At 48.9% G+C, this 12,738-nt stretch overlaps 1 long non-coding RNA gene across 4 annotated transcripts in view; it reads left to right on the top strand.

Moving 5' to 3' along the window:
* Nucleotides 1-12,738, top strand: part of LOC103348125 (uncharacterized) — a 168,660-nt gene that overhangs the window by 6,899 nt on the left and 149,023 nt on the right. For all 4 annotated transcript variants that reach the window (XR_016236577.1, XR_016236576.1, XR_011389321.1 and 1 more), the window contains exon 2: nucleotides 8,975-9,095. This is a non-coding gene — a long non-coding RNA (uncharacterized LOC103348125). The remainder of the gene's footprint in view (nucleotides 1-8,974; nucleotides 9,096-12,738) is intronic.

Consider the following 12,738-nt stretch of genomic DNA (forward strand, 5'->3'; position numbering starts at 1 on the left):
GTGTCTGGACTTGACTAAAACTAGTCTATCTATAATCCTTCAGATGATATCTTAAAACTTTTAAAAATTATTTATTTGAGAGAGAGGGAGAGAGAGAGCAAGCAAGCTCCTATTCAACAGTGCGCTCCCCAAGTCCCCAGAATGGCCTGGAGGTTGGGGAAAAGCCAGGAACCAGGAGCTCAATCCAGGACTGCCACCAAGGTAGCAGGGACCCACCCACTTGAGCCATCACCTTCTGCCTCCCAGGGTGTGTGCTAGCAGGAAACTGGAATTGGGAGGCAGAGCTGGGAGCTGAACCCAGGCATTCTGATGTAGAAAGTGGACGTCCTGACCTGTGTCTTAACCTGCTATGCCAAGTCCCGGTCCCCAGATGGTATCTTGAATGGTTGAACATCAGATTTCAGTTCTGAGATTGCTCATATGCAAAAATAGCTCGGGATGAAATTTATTTAGATATTGTGTCAGTGTTTTATTTATCTGTTATCAATACTACCCTGATAACTTGGCAAGTAAGTATATTCATCCCCATTTTACAGATGAAGAGACTGAGGCTCAATATGCTAATCATCTACTCAAAGGTCTGCTTAAAAATCACAACAGGCGCTACAGGTGACCTGGTCCAGTTCCCCCCATTAGCCAGGGGAAGACCAGAACCCAGAGAAGGAATTGTGCTGAGTTCTTTGCAGTGCTGAACACAGAATGTAGCAAGCAGTCCTGTTGGGCACCTGTGTCGAAACGAACAGGGTTAGAAAATTCCGTTACTCTGGCTGTCCTGACCAGTGCTCTTGAGAAATGTAAATTTTGAAGTGAAATTCAAATTATGTGAGTTACACATTCCAGCGACTGGATTTTATCAGGACTTCTCATCAGACGAGTTAGGTCCAAAGAGTACAAGAAAAACAAAAACAGCAACTTAAGGAGCTCCTAAAGAGGTTGCTCTTGAAATTCTATCAGGATCTTAGGAAAACAGCACATTTGAAGTGTCAGGTGGCCTGTAAGCCCTTCGCTGATCATCAGGAGGATAACTGCTTGTTATTATTGGCCGAGTTGTTGTCATCGCTGTGTGTTTTGACTGGTTGACCCTAGTGATTGGAGGAGCGTTTTGTGAGTCATGGTTTGTTCCTTGAGTGAGTCAGCTCCTGATTTGTCAAACCCCAGAGAAGTCACTGGACCTGTTTGGTGTCCCGTTTTTCACATTTCCACACACGTATGCGCTGGAGAGATGGTTGTATGGCTCTGAAACACCATGGATTGAAGGGTGATCATAATAATCACAGGTTTTTCATTGGGAAACAGAAAACCACAATGCTCTTCTCCCCTGTTTCCTGGGTGGTCTATTTCTGCCAGACAAGCTGTCATTTTCGGGCAGAAAGCTAATGTCCATGTAGGTATTCTGCATCCTGCTGTGTACCTGGTGACTGGGGCATGTGAGTTCATAGTCGATGTGGGATTGAGTTTCTAAGTTGTTGCCTGGCATCGTGACCCACGAACTACAAAACATTTTATTGCTTCTCTCAGATGATTCAATAGAAATAAAAAGAAAACGAGCCCATGATTTCTGTTAAACAACAGTACATTCATTGCAGGAAACAGAAGGTAGTTTAAAAAGAAGTACAGAATGTTCACCTTCTTTCTCGTTCTGCCTGCAGCCTGAGAAATTCAGTCCCTTAAGGGACATAGTATTTTCAGCTGGGATTCACTGTTGACAGTGATTTAAGGAATAACTTAATCTTTTCAACATCTGCTTTGATAAAAGTGGTATTCCATAAAAACCTTTGCTGAATGTCTTCACATGGTGTATTTCTTGAAGACATGCTCATGACTTAGATTTTGTTCCCCTCTTCTTTTACATCAACTAAGTGAAAGGAATGCTTATCTTGGCTTCTGGTTTTGACCATTTTACAGGTGGGGAAATTTATTATAGAATATCATTAACTCATTATCTAAACAGGGAAACGTTCCACACTTGCTGTGTTCTTGGCAGTTTTCTAAAGCAGCTTTGAGACCAGGAAGAGGAACACTTACCTTACGGAGTTTATAGGCCATAAGAGGAGAGAGAGAGAGAGAGAGGGAGGGAGACTCATATACCTCAAAGTATGTGCCATGTGCAGGGAGAGATATCGACAGGGAATTATTAGGATACCTCTGGGAATAAAGCCAACCTAGAATAGTCAGAGGAAGCTTCCCAGGGTTAGTCTTGAGCTAGGTCTTTTTTTTATTTTTAATTTTTCGACAGGCAGAGTGGACAGTGAGAGAGAGAGACAGAGAGAAAGGTCTTCCTTTTGCTGTTGGTTCACCCTCCAATGGCCGCCACGGCCAGTGTGCTGTAGCTGGCGCATCGTGCTGATCTGAAGCCAGGAGCCAGGTGCTTCTCCTGGTCTCCCATGCACTTGGGCCATCCTCCACTGCACTCCCTGGCCACAGCAGAGAGCTGGACTGGAAGAGGGGCAACCGGGACAGAATCCGGTGCCCCGACCAGGACTAGAACCCGGTGTGCCGGCCCTGAAGGCAGAGGATTAGCCTATTGAGCCATGGCGCCGGCCATTTAGCTAGACCTTAAAGGATCAGGCAAATAGTGGTCAGGATGGGAGTGGGTGGGCATTGCAGGTAGAGCTGGTAGCAGGAACAATGGCACAGAGACTGGGAACAGCCAGGGGTGTGGTGAATGGTAGAATTTGAGGTGGGGGTTGAGGGCAGCTGGTGTTGGGGAGGCAGGTAAGGGTGAGGTTGCGGAGGGCTCTGGGTGCTTCATTCGAAGGCTCTGGCCTTATGTAAAGGGGTGGGGTCACAGAAGAGGTTGAAGCCTGGGAATACAGTTGTCCCACGTTATCCATGGTGGGAATCTTCCGAGACTCCGGTGAATGCCTGAAACTGAAGAAAGTACCAAACCCCAAATAGACTGTTTTTCCCCATACACACATACCTATGATAAAGTTAAATTTATAATTTAGGCGCAGTAAGAAACTAACCACAGTAACTAATAGTAAAATAGAACAATCGTAACAATGTATGCTAATAAAAGTTATGTGAATGTGGTCTCTCTCAAGATACTTTATTACAGCAAGTGTTCCTGTGGTGCTCTGACATGACAATGCCTATGAGATGCAGTGAGGTGGGCTGATGTCAGTACGGTGTGGCAGTGTGGGGCTGTGAGTGACCTCACCTGAACACAAGACCTGCGGTACTGCTACAGCCTGTGTGCTAAGTGTGATGGCAGTCAAGTGACTGGCTAGTGGGCAGTGTGTACAGTGAGGATGAACTGGACAAAGAGGTAGCTCCTTTCCTGGGCAAGGTTCGAGACAGTGAAAGATTTCATTATGTTAAGCAGGACGGTTTGCAACTTAACACTTACAAGTTACTTATTTCTGGAATTTTCTGTTTACTCTTTTTGGACCATGGTTGATCTCAGGTCACCGAAATCATAGACAGCAAAACTGTAGGTAAAGGCGACACTACTGTTCCCATAGGCAGGCAGTGCTGCAGGTAGAAATCTACTGGGGTGGAGGGCGGGACATGAGACACACATGGCAGGGGCCAGGGACAAGCTGGGAGGCTGTTGGTGTTTTTAGGCAGCCATTGGTGAACACGACAGCCATGGAAAGCTGGGATAGAGGAGAAATGTTTAGGAGACCAGCACTGCACAACTCGGTGATTGGTTAGACACCAGGGGTGAGGAAAGGGAAACCAAGAAGAGCTTTCAGTATTTTGGGGTAGACAGAGGAAGGTGGAAGGTGGGGGGCTAGATTCCCATTGACCTGAGTGAGGCCTCCCTTTCACTAGTATTAGGGCCAACGACAGAACAAATGCTATGCTTCCTCTGCCCCCGGGGAAGATGGCCTGTGCTGCTGGAAGGATTCTTCCGAATTGCCCGGGCCTGCCCAGAGGAAGTGGCAGGAGCTGGACTTGGCGTAGCGTTCACCAGGGATCTTCCCTCGTTGCCCTCGGCTATCTGACCCCTCTCAGATAAGATGGTTTTTCCCTGCCAGAGCTTGCAACATGCTGAAATACAGTCGTCCACATGCCTCATCTTCAAATGCCCTGAAAATGTCATCTCTCTCTCTCTCTCTCTCTCCTATCTCTCTCTCTCTCTCTATTTTGTATCTCTCCTATTGTGCTATCTCTCCCTGCAGATAAGTGACACTTTCTTTTAAAAAAGTAAGCAAAGAGTGAAATCACCTAAAGTCAAAAGGTAAATGAGTGTATGGTGAAATTTTGTCTTTTATTACTGTTTTTCACTGCCTGGGTAGGACCCTTTCTGCCAGCCCCTCATTGAGGAGGTGCCTCCTTGTGTGTGTGGTGTTGGTGGAAGGTCATGCTCACTTCCAAATCCAGGACCTAGAGAGACCAGATCTGACTTCTGGCCATGGTCCAGCCAGGGACAGGCACGTGACATAGCTTGGACTGGCTCCACACTCTGTTGGGGGAGGAATGGAAGGAGGTTGATGGTTCCGTGTTGGGTGCTTTCCTGCAAGCTGACCACACGTGCTTCCTGCTGCAGTAGCTTTGCTGTAGTCCTCACTGCCTGGGCCTCTGGGGCTCTCTCGGTTCTCATCTGTTTGCCAAGCCTGTTTCTGCAGCCATTTGTTTTTGTATTTGTTATTTATTTGAAAGCCAGAATCACAGAGAGGGGAGGTGGGAGGGAGACAGACAGGCAGACAGACAGAAAGGTCTTCCATCCATTGGTCCACTCCCAGATGGCTGCAATGGCTAGAGCTGAGCTGGTCTGAAGCCAGGAACCAGGAGCTTCTTCCGGGTCTCCCACATGCAGGGGCCCAAGCACTTGGGCCACCTTCCATTTTCTTCCCAGGAACATGAGCAGGAAGCTGGATTGAAAGTGGAGCAGCCAGGACTTAATTGGTGCCCATATAGGATGCTGGCATCACAGGCAGTGGGCTAACCGCCTACACCACAGCACCGTCCCCTGCAGCCATTTGTTGATACCGTGGATCCTGACAGTCTTTCAGTAAGAACTTTGCGTTTGCAGTGGGCGTCCGGTGCTGTGGTTACAACACCATGTGGGATGCCCACATCCCTCATCAGGGTGCTTGGTTCAAGTCCCACCTCTGCTTCCGTTTCTAGCTTTCTGCTAACGTGTACCATAGGAGGCAGCAGGTGATGGTTTAAGTACTTGGGTCCCTACCCCTACATGGGAGACCTGAAACTGAGTTCCTGGATCCTGGCTTCAGCCTGGCCCAGTTGCAGCAGTTGCAGGCACTTGGAGAGTGAACCAATGGATGAAAAAGTCTGTCTGTCTGTCTCTCTCTCTCTCTCTCTCTGCCTTAAAAAAAAGTTTGTGCTTACCAGAGCCAAGCTTTATTTCTGTTACTTGCAAATAATAATCTTGGCTGGGCAGAACGTCCACATAGGGAAGGGATTCTGGGACTGGGACACTCCCAAACACTTACTTTCTCCTTCACCTGTTGCTCCCCAAGCCCTTCCATCATATGTGCTTATGTGTGTACTGGGGCCAAGGGCTGATCTAGACCAGAGAGAATGATTTCTAAGTACTAGGACTGACGTACCAAAAGAAATCATCTGCTGGGGGCCAGCAGTGTGGCTTAGTGAATAAAGCTGCCACCTATAGTGCTGGTTCGAGACCCAGCTGCTCCATTTCCGATCCACTGCTCTGCTATGGCCTGGGAAAGCAAAAGAAGATAGCCCAAGTGCGTGGGCCCCTGCCCCCATGCGGGAGACCTGGAAGAAGCTCCTGGCTCCTGGCTTCAGCTTGGCCCAGCTCCAGCTGTTGCGGCCACTTGGGGAGTGAACCAGCAGATGGAAGACCTCTCTTTTTCTTTCTCTGCCTCTGCCTCTCTCTAACTCTGCCTTTCAAATAAATAAATAAATCTTTAAAACAAAGAAATCATCTGCTAAGAAAACTGGACTCAAGCCCACTTAAGGGATTACTGCGTTGCCTCAAACTGACAGATTTAAACATACTGAGTTGAAGAAGAACGTTGTCTCTGGGTGAGGGTTAAAGATGAAGAACTGAAAAGCATAGAGCTGTAGAATTTGCTTCTACACCCTTGGCAGGAACATCATCAGAGCAGCAAGGCTGAGCCAGAGCAAGGGATCTGGTGATATTTTACAGTTTTGCGTAAGGCACCTGCTTTGTTATAAGTAGTTCCTAAAACTGATGCTTCCGATGTGGGGCTTAGCTTGAGGGCAGGAGGAAGGCAGTAACAGTTCCTGTGAGCGCCTATTGTGTGACTGAGCTTCCATCTACATTTGATATGGGCCTGAGAATCATCATTTTTTTAATTCCAGGTCCTTGACCCCATAGAGAGAAGGATTCCAAGTGCAGGCATCCATATGTGTATGGCACACATGAGAGCAGGATTTGCTTAACAGGGAGGGAATAAACAAACATTCATGCATGGGTGTGGGCTGCCTCCTGGAGAAATACCCATCAGGAGGGGGCCAGAGCTTGCCCTTGAAAGAGAAAAAGAGAGAGGTACCGTCCAGTGTGATCCATGGAGAGAGACCGCTCCCTCGTTCTCAGCCTCTTTTTATGAGTTAGGAGCTGGCACCTTAATTGGATAAACAGATAGGGTGAGGTCTTAACACGTGTCCTGGTCCCAGCTGCGACACAGGTGCATCCTGGGAAGAAGAGCATATTAAGCCGATAGTTAAAGACATACAGTTTCGTTGCGGGGCTGTACGAACTCCAGCTTGCTTAGACTTAACTGGCTGCCTAGTTACACCAAGTCACATTGATTTGTTTAATTCACCCCGCAAACCCTCTTTTATTCACAAGGAAACCGCAGACTGGAGACTCGCACAGAAGCAGAGTTTGCGACGGCAGAGCTGGGACTTGCGCCCTTCCTACGGTACTGTCATACCTTCCGAAGGTGGCAGGAGAGAGGCAGGGGTGGGGAAGGACCCACAGAGAGACATTAGGACATAGGTAGACCACGCAGGCCCTTCTCTGCCCCTCACCTCCCCCTCAATCTGTCTTTGGTCTCTCTCTGGGCCTAGAGAAGCTGAGCCCCACAGCCAGCCTCCCCTGGGCACCTTGCCCTCTGCTTTCCACTGGTGTCTGGCCAGCGAAGGTCCCTGACAGACGGCCAGAGGCTGGGAGGAGAGAGACAGGGTATTTCTCCCCCCTTCCCTATTGGTGTCGGTGCCATTGGCCTAGCTCTTCTCGCACCGAGTTCCTGCCAGGCAGGCCCTGCTTGGGCTCTGCCTCCCGTGAGAGTGCTTTCCTCCCCTTGAGACCCCGAGGTAGCAACAGCTTCCTGCCCTGCCAGTCTTTGGTAGGTTCTCTTAGCCCCACCCATGCTTCTGTAACGGATCCTGTTATGAAAACCTGCTAACTTGGGACCAGCGTCAAGCCGCAGCCTGCAACGCTGGCATCCTATATGGGCGCTGCTTCGTGTCCTAGCTGCTCCACTTCCAATCCAGGTTCCAGCTAACAGCCTGGGAAAAGCAGCAGGAGATGGCTTGAGTGCTTGGGCCCCTGAGACCTGGAAGAAGCTCCTGGTTTCGGCCTGACCCAGCCTTGTCTGTTGCAGCCATCTGGGGAGTGAACCAGTGGGTGGAAGATCTCTCTCTCTCTCTGTAACTCTGACTTTCAAATATATAAATAAATCTAAACACACACACACACACACACACAAAACCCTCTTAACTTAAACCACCTTGAGCCTACCTTTATAACCTGCAGGGACTGTGTATGATACAAATTGTATTCTATTTTATTGAAACTGTCTTCCTTTGCTTAAAGTATCTGTAGTGCTTTTCCGAAAAATCAAGAGCCCCTGAGATATTTAAAGCAATGTGAGCTATGAGCATCTGACTCACATGCAGCTTTCCAGGAGGCAGGCAACCAGGACCAAGATAAAACGAGGGGAACGGGTTATGTAAAAGTCTACTTCACTTAAGAAACTCAGGCAAATGTTCTTTCCGCCTAGCACTCTTAGGGCAACAGTGTCTCTGTTGTAAATGAGAAATTGATTTCTGTAGACATGCGCAGAATTGAGCTATTACTCTCCCTTTTTCAGTTGATGTCATCAAAATATGATCCCCTGGGATTTGCAGTAGCCCAGCATTCATTTATTCCTTCTCCGGCGTTTTGTTTGGTGCTTACCAAGTGCCTCACACCATCCCCTGCCATTGGGGAAACCAAGAGAAATGAGCTGTGGCCCTGGCCAACAGGCATAACCTGGGCACAGTGTGAGGCCTGGATGAGGCTCTCAGCTGTCACAGATAAGCTGTGTGACCGTGGGCAAGTTCAACGTTCTGCTCCTCTGGACTCTTGGGTAAACATAATACTAACTTCCATTCTTTCAACAAGTGCTTGATGAATGCTTGCTATGTCTCATAACTAGGCCTTGGAGATCTACGACTGGAGGGAGGGCCCAGCGTCGTGGTGTAGTGGGTAAAGTTGCAGCCTGCAGTGCTAGAATCCTATATGGGCAGCGGTTTGTGTCCTGGCTGCTTCATTTCGGATCCAGCTCCCTGGTAATGTGTCTGGGAAAGCAGTGGAGGATGGCCCAAGTGCTTGGGCCCCTGCCACCCATGTGGGAAACACAGATGAAGCTCCTGGCTCCTGTCTTTGGCCTGGCTCAGGCCTGGCCTTTGCAGCCTCCTTTGCAGTTGTGAGAACCGATTCCCCAGATGCTGAGTGACTTGCCTGAGGTTTTCAGGTCTCGGCAGGAGCCACGGCACATTTAGATGGAGCGACTGAGCAGGGCTTAGCAACAGAATGGCTGACCATGGAAAGGGCGAGGTAAGGGATATGGCCCAAGATGGTGGGACACCCCAGGGCTAGCTCTGGGAAGGGGTGTTACCATGCCCGGACCTAACCATCCTGGGGAAGTGGAGGGAGCAAGTCCCTGGAGAGAGGGGCTGTGGCGGTAGGAAAGGGCCTTCAGGTTGGAGCCATGACCTTGGTAGAAAGATGTGACCAAGTCCCAGTGATCTGAGAGAAAGCAGCCAGGGGGAGTAAATGTCCTGCCCTTTGGTCTCTTGCCAGTGCCTCCACTGATCAAACCCAACCGGAAGCTGGATGTCAAATGAACCCATTGATGCAGCCCACATGGGTCAGTCTCCAGGGCACAGATGAAGGCAGGAGAGGAGGATACCCGACACAGCCGGTAAGGAACCACGAGCAGATTCCGGTCCCCAGTGTTTCTTGATTCAGGTCCCTTGTCTTTTTTTTTTTTTTTTTTTTTTTTTGACAGGCAGAGTGGACAGTGAGAGAGAGACAGACAGAAAGAAAGGTCTTCCTTTGCCGTTGGTTCACCCTCCAATGGCTGCCGCGGCCGGCACACTGTGGCCGGTGCACCGCGCTGATCCGAAGGCAGGAGACATGTACTTCTCCTCGTCTCCCATGGGGTGCAGGGCCCAGGGACTTGGGCCATCCTCCACTACACTCCCTGGCCACAGCAGAGAGCTGGCCTGGAAGAGGGGCAACCGGGACAGAATCCCAGAATCCGGCGCCCCGACCGGGACTAGAACCCGGTGTGCCGACGCCACTAGGCGAGGATTAGCCTATTGAGCCATGGCGCTGGCCTCCTTGTCTTTTCTGCTGCCCCGTGTTAAAGCAGCAGCCCTTCAGCATGCACGCATGTGCACCTTGTAACTGCCTGGGGATGACATGAGAAGTCAGGAGAATTGAACAGCGTGGTCTGGGGCGTGGACATGTGTTATTTTTGACCACTCTGACATCCATTTCCCCCTCCCTGGATAGTTCACTCATGTGCCTTCAGTGGGGCTGCACCCCACAAAGTGAACTTGGGGTCCAGGCGACACTGGCCAGGCAAAAACTAACCCTGAATTTTACAGATGTCACCATTTCCTAGTGGCAAGCACACAGGGCTCCCTCCTAGAAGGTGCACCGTGGGGTTTTAGGCTGGTCCCTGGGTTTTGGAGAACTGCTTCTTGAGACACATTTGGCTTTGTGCTGATGGAATTCTGCCTGTGCAGGGTGGCGTCCCATTGAAACCTTCACAGGGTTATTTTATGTGGTTGCAAAAAAGTGTCTTTGCCAAGCTGCATCCTCTAGTATGACATCTAGGCTCTAGGACTGATTTTTTATTGGGCCATCAGTGCCATCTTGTTACATGATTACTTATGTGTGTGTATGTGACATGACTCCAGACATCACACAGGCATCCAATGATGGTGATGGAATAGTGACTGGTGTGAGGGCTAACCTTGCAGCCACTGGAGACATCTTGCCTCCCCAAGGAGGGAAACTGCCAGAGAATGGAGCTAACCCTTGGGGCAGCACAGCTGGCGATATCGGCTCAGGTGACCAGCTCATGCTGGATTGCTTGGGACTGTTCTGATTTTAGAACTTGAAGTCCCACATCCTAGGAAGCCCCTCGGTCCTGGGCAGGCTGGGACTTGGTAACTCCAACTAGACACACCAATTAGTGTGTCCTCAAGGCATTTTCCGAGCCTCACATCCAGTCCTGCCTGATGATCTTTCACTGATTTCTGTTCTTTGAACCAAATGGGCCCTGACTGGCCCAGAAGTGGGCAGTTGAGGGGACAGGAACATCTGTACAGCTTTGACCCCATCAAGTAAAACCTTCTGGAAAGTTCTTCTTGATTTTTCCAAGCTTGAAGATGAGCGTGGGGATACTTTTTACGCTCTCACCTAGCCCAGTGAAGTCTATGTATTTGTCTCAGCCCAGTCTCCAACCTTCCCCTCCCCTTTTGCCATTAAAGAAAAAAAAAAAAATCCCACCGTGCAGAGTGTTCCAAGAAGCAAGCTAAACTGAGCTGATCGTATCATCCCTAGCACAGTTTTACCTAGATGAAACCCAGGCCTGTTCAAATGTCTCCCTGAGGTTTGATGTGGGAGGCGGGCTGGGACACTAGGCATGAAGCGGTTTTTACTGTGCTTGGGATACTGAACAGTGGGAGAGGCTTCAAGAACCAGGCAGTTGTTGTTGTTACAGGGACGGCCGTCAGGCTGAGCTTCCGCAGATCCGCCTGAGGCAAGGGGTTTCCCCAGTGCCAGCTCTCCACAGCAGAAGGGAACCCGGGCTGGGACTCAGGATCCCTGGGTCTGAGAACAATTATCTCATATCTACCTAGTTGTTCAGAATTGATGATGCTTTTTTTTTTTTTAAACTTTGTGCATTACACGTATTTTCTATAAGTTGACTCAGAATTGTACACGTTGCTGGGGTACAGTGTGAGAGCTGGAGACAGGTTCACCCCGTGTAATGATCAAACCTGGGTGATTGGCATTGCCACCTCCTTCCACACTGAGCCTGGCTTTGTTCTGGGAACCTTCCAATTCCTCTCGCCTAGCTCTTTTTAAAACGGGGTGAGTTTTAACATCTATTTTCTGGGGGAAGGCATTCCCTCTACCTGCAGCAGCCTCCATCAGACGCTATTCTGGCTAACTCTCCAAGGTCTGATTGCAAATGTCTTTGGGGAGAGTTTCCTGGTACCCCTAGGACAGACGGACTTGGTTTCTGTAGCAGTCATGGCAAATCAAGATAGACATTGGTTCATAATATTTCATCCTCCCTGTTTTGGCGAAAACCCGACATTTCCTTTGAGAGAACAGCCCCTCCCCCACCCCCCTTTCCATTTGATCCTGGTGGGGCTGTCATCAAAGAAGCCTTCTTCTTCCCCACTGTGGTTGCCAGGTAACGAGGCTGAGCCAATCATAGTCCCTACCCTCGGGCACAGTGATTGGTCTGTAAGTGGGCATGTGACCTCACAGGGCCAGTCAGGGGCTTCTCTGGAATTGACCTAGAGAGAGGGCGAGAGGAGATCTTTCTGATGGAGCTGCTCACCGAGAGCATGCGCCCAGGGGTTGCCAGAGACTGTTTTCCTAGGAGCATTAGCAGAGGGAGTAGGCGGGACATAAAGTCAAGCAGTGAGAGCTCTCTTTTTTTTTAATAGAAAGCTTTTATTTAATAAATATAAATTTCATAAGTATAACTTTTGTATTATAGCGGCTCTTCCCCCCATACCTGCCCTCCTACCCCCAAACCATCCCACCTCCTACTCCCTTTCCCACCCCATTCTTAATTAACATTAATTTTAAATTATCTTTATATACAGAAGATCAATTCTATACAAAGTAAGGATTTAAACAGTTTGCACCCACACAGAAACACAAAGTATAAAGTACTGTTTGAATACTAGTTATACCGTTAATTCACATAGTACAACACATTAAGGACAGAGATCCTACATGGGGAGCAAGTGCACGGTGACTCCTGTTGTTGATTTAACAACTGAAAGAGAGCTCTTTTTTGACACATCCATCTACCCTACAATTCACCTTTGAAGATGTACAGTGCAGTGGTCCTTAATAGGTTCACAGGTTGTGAAACCATCACCACTATCTACTTCTAGAACATTTCCATCACATTGAAAGGAGCCTGTAATCCTTAGGAATCACGCCCCATTCCCTCCTCCCACAGCCCCTGAGAATCACTAATCTCTGTTTCTATGGCTTTGCCTATTCTGTACATTTCATACAAATTAATCATGCAACACATGGCCTTTTGTGCCGTTTTCTTGCATATAACACAGTGTTTTCTTTTTTTAAAACATTTTTATTTATTTGAGAGAGAGAGATAGAGAGCGAGAGAGAGGTCTTTCATCGCTGGTTCACTTCCAAAGTGGTTTCAACAGCTGGAGCTGGGCTGATCCAAAGCCAGGAGCCAGAGATTTTCTAGGGTCTCCTAGGTGGGTGCAGTGGCCCAAGCACTTGGGCCATCTTCTACTGCTTTCCCATAATCAGGGAGCTGGATAGGAAGA

The sequence above is a fragment of the Oryctolagus cuniculus genome, chromosome 6 (assembly GCF_051225735.1).
Source record: "Oryctolagus cuniculus isolate XC-2025 breed Fujian yellow rabbit chromosome 6, ASM5122573v1, whole genome shotgun sequence".
NCBI lineage: Eukaryota > Metazoa > Chordata > Mammalia > Lagomorpha > Leporidae > Oryctolagus > Oryctolagus cuniculus.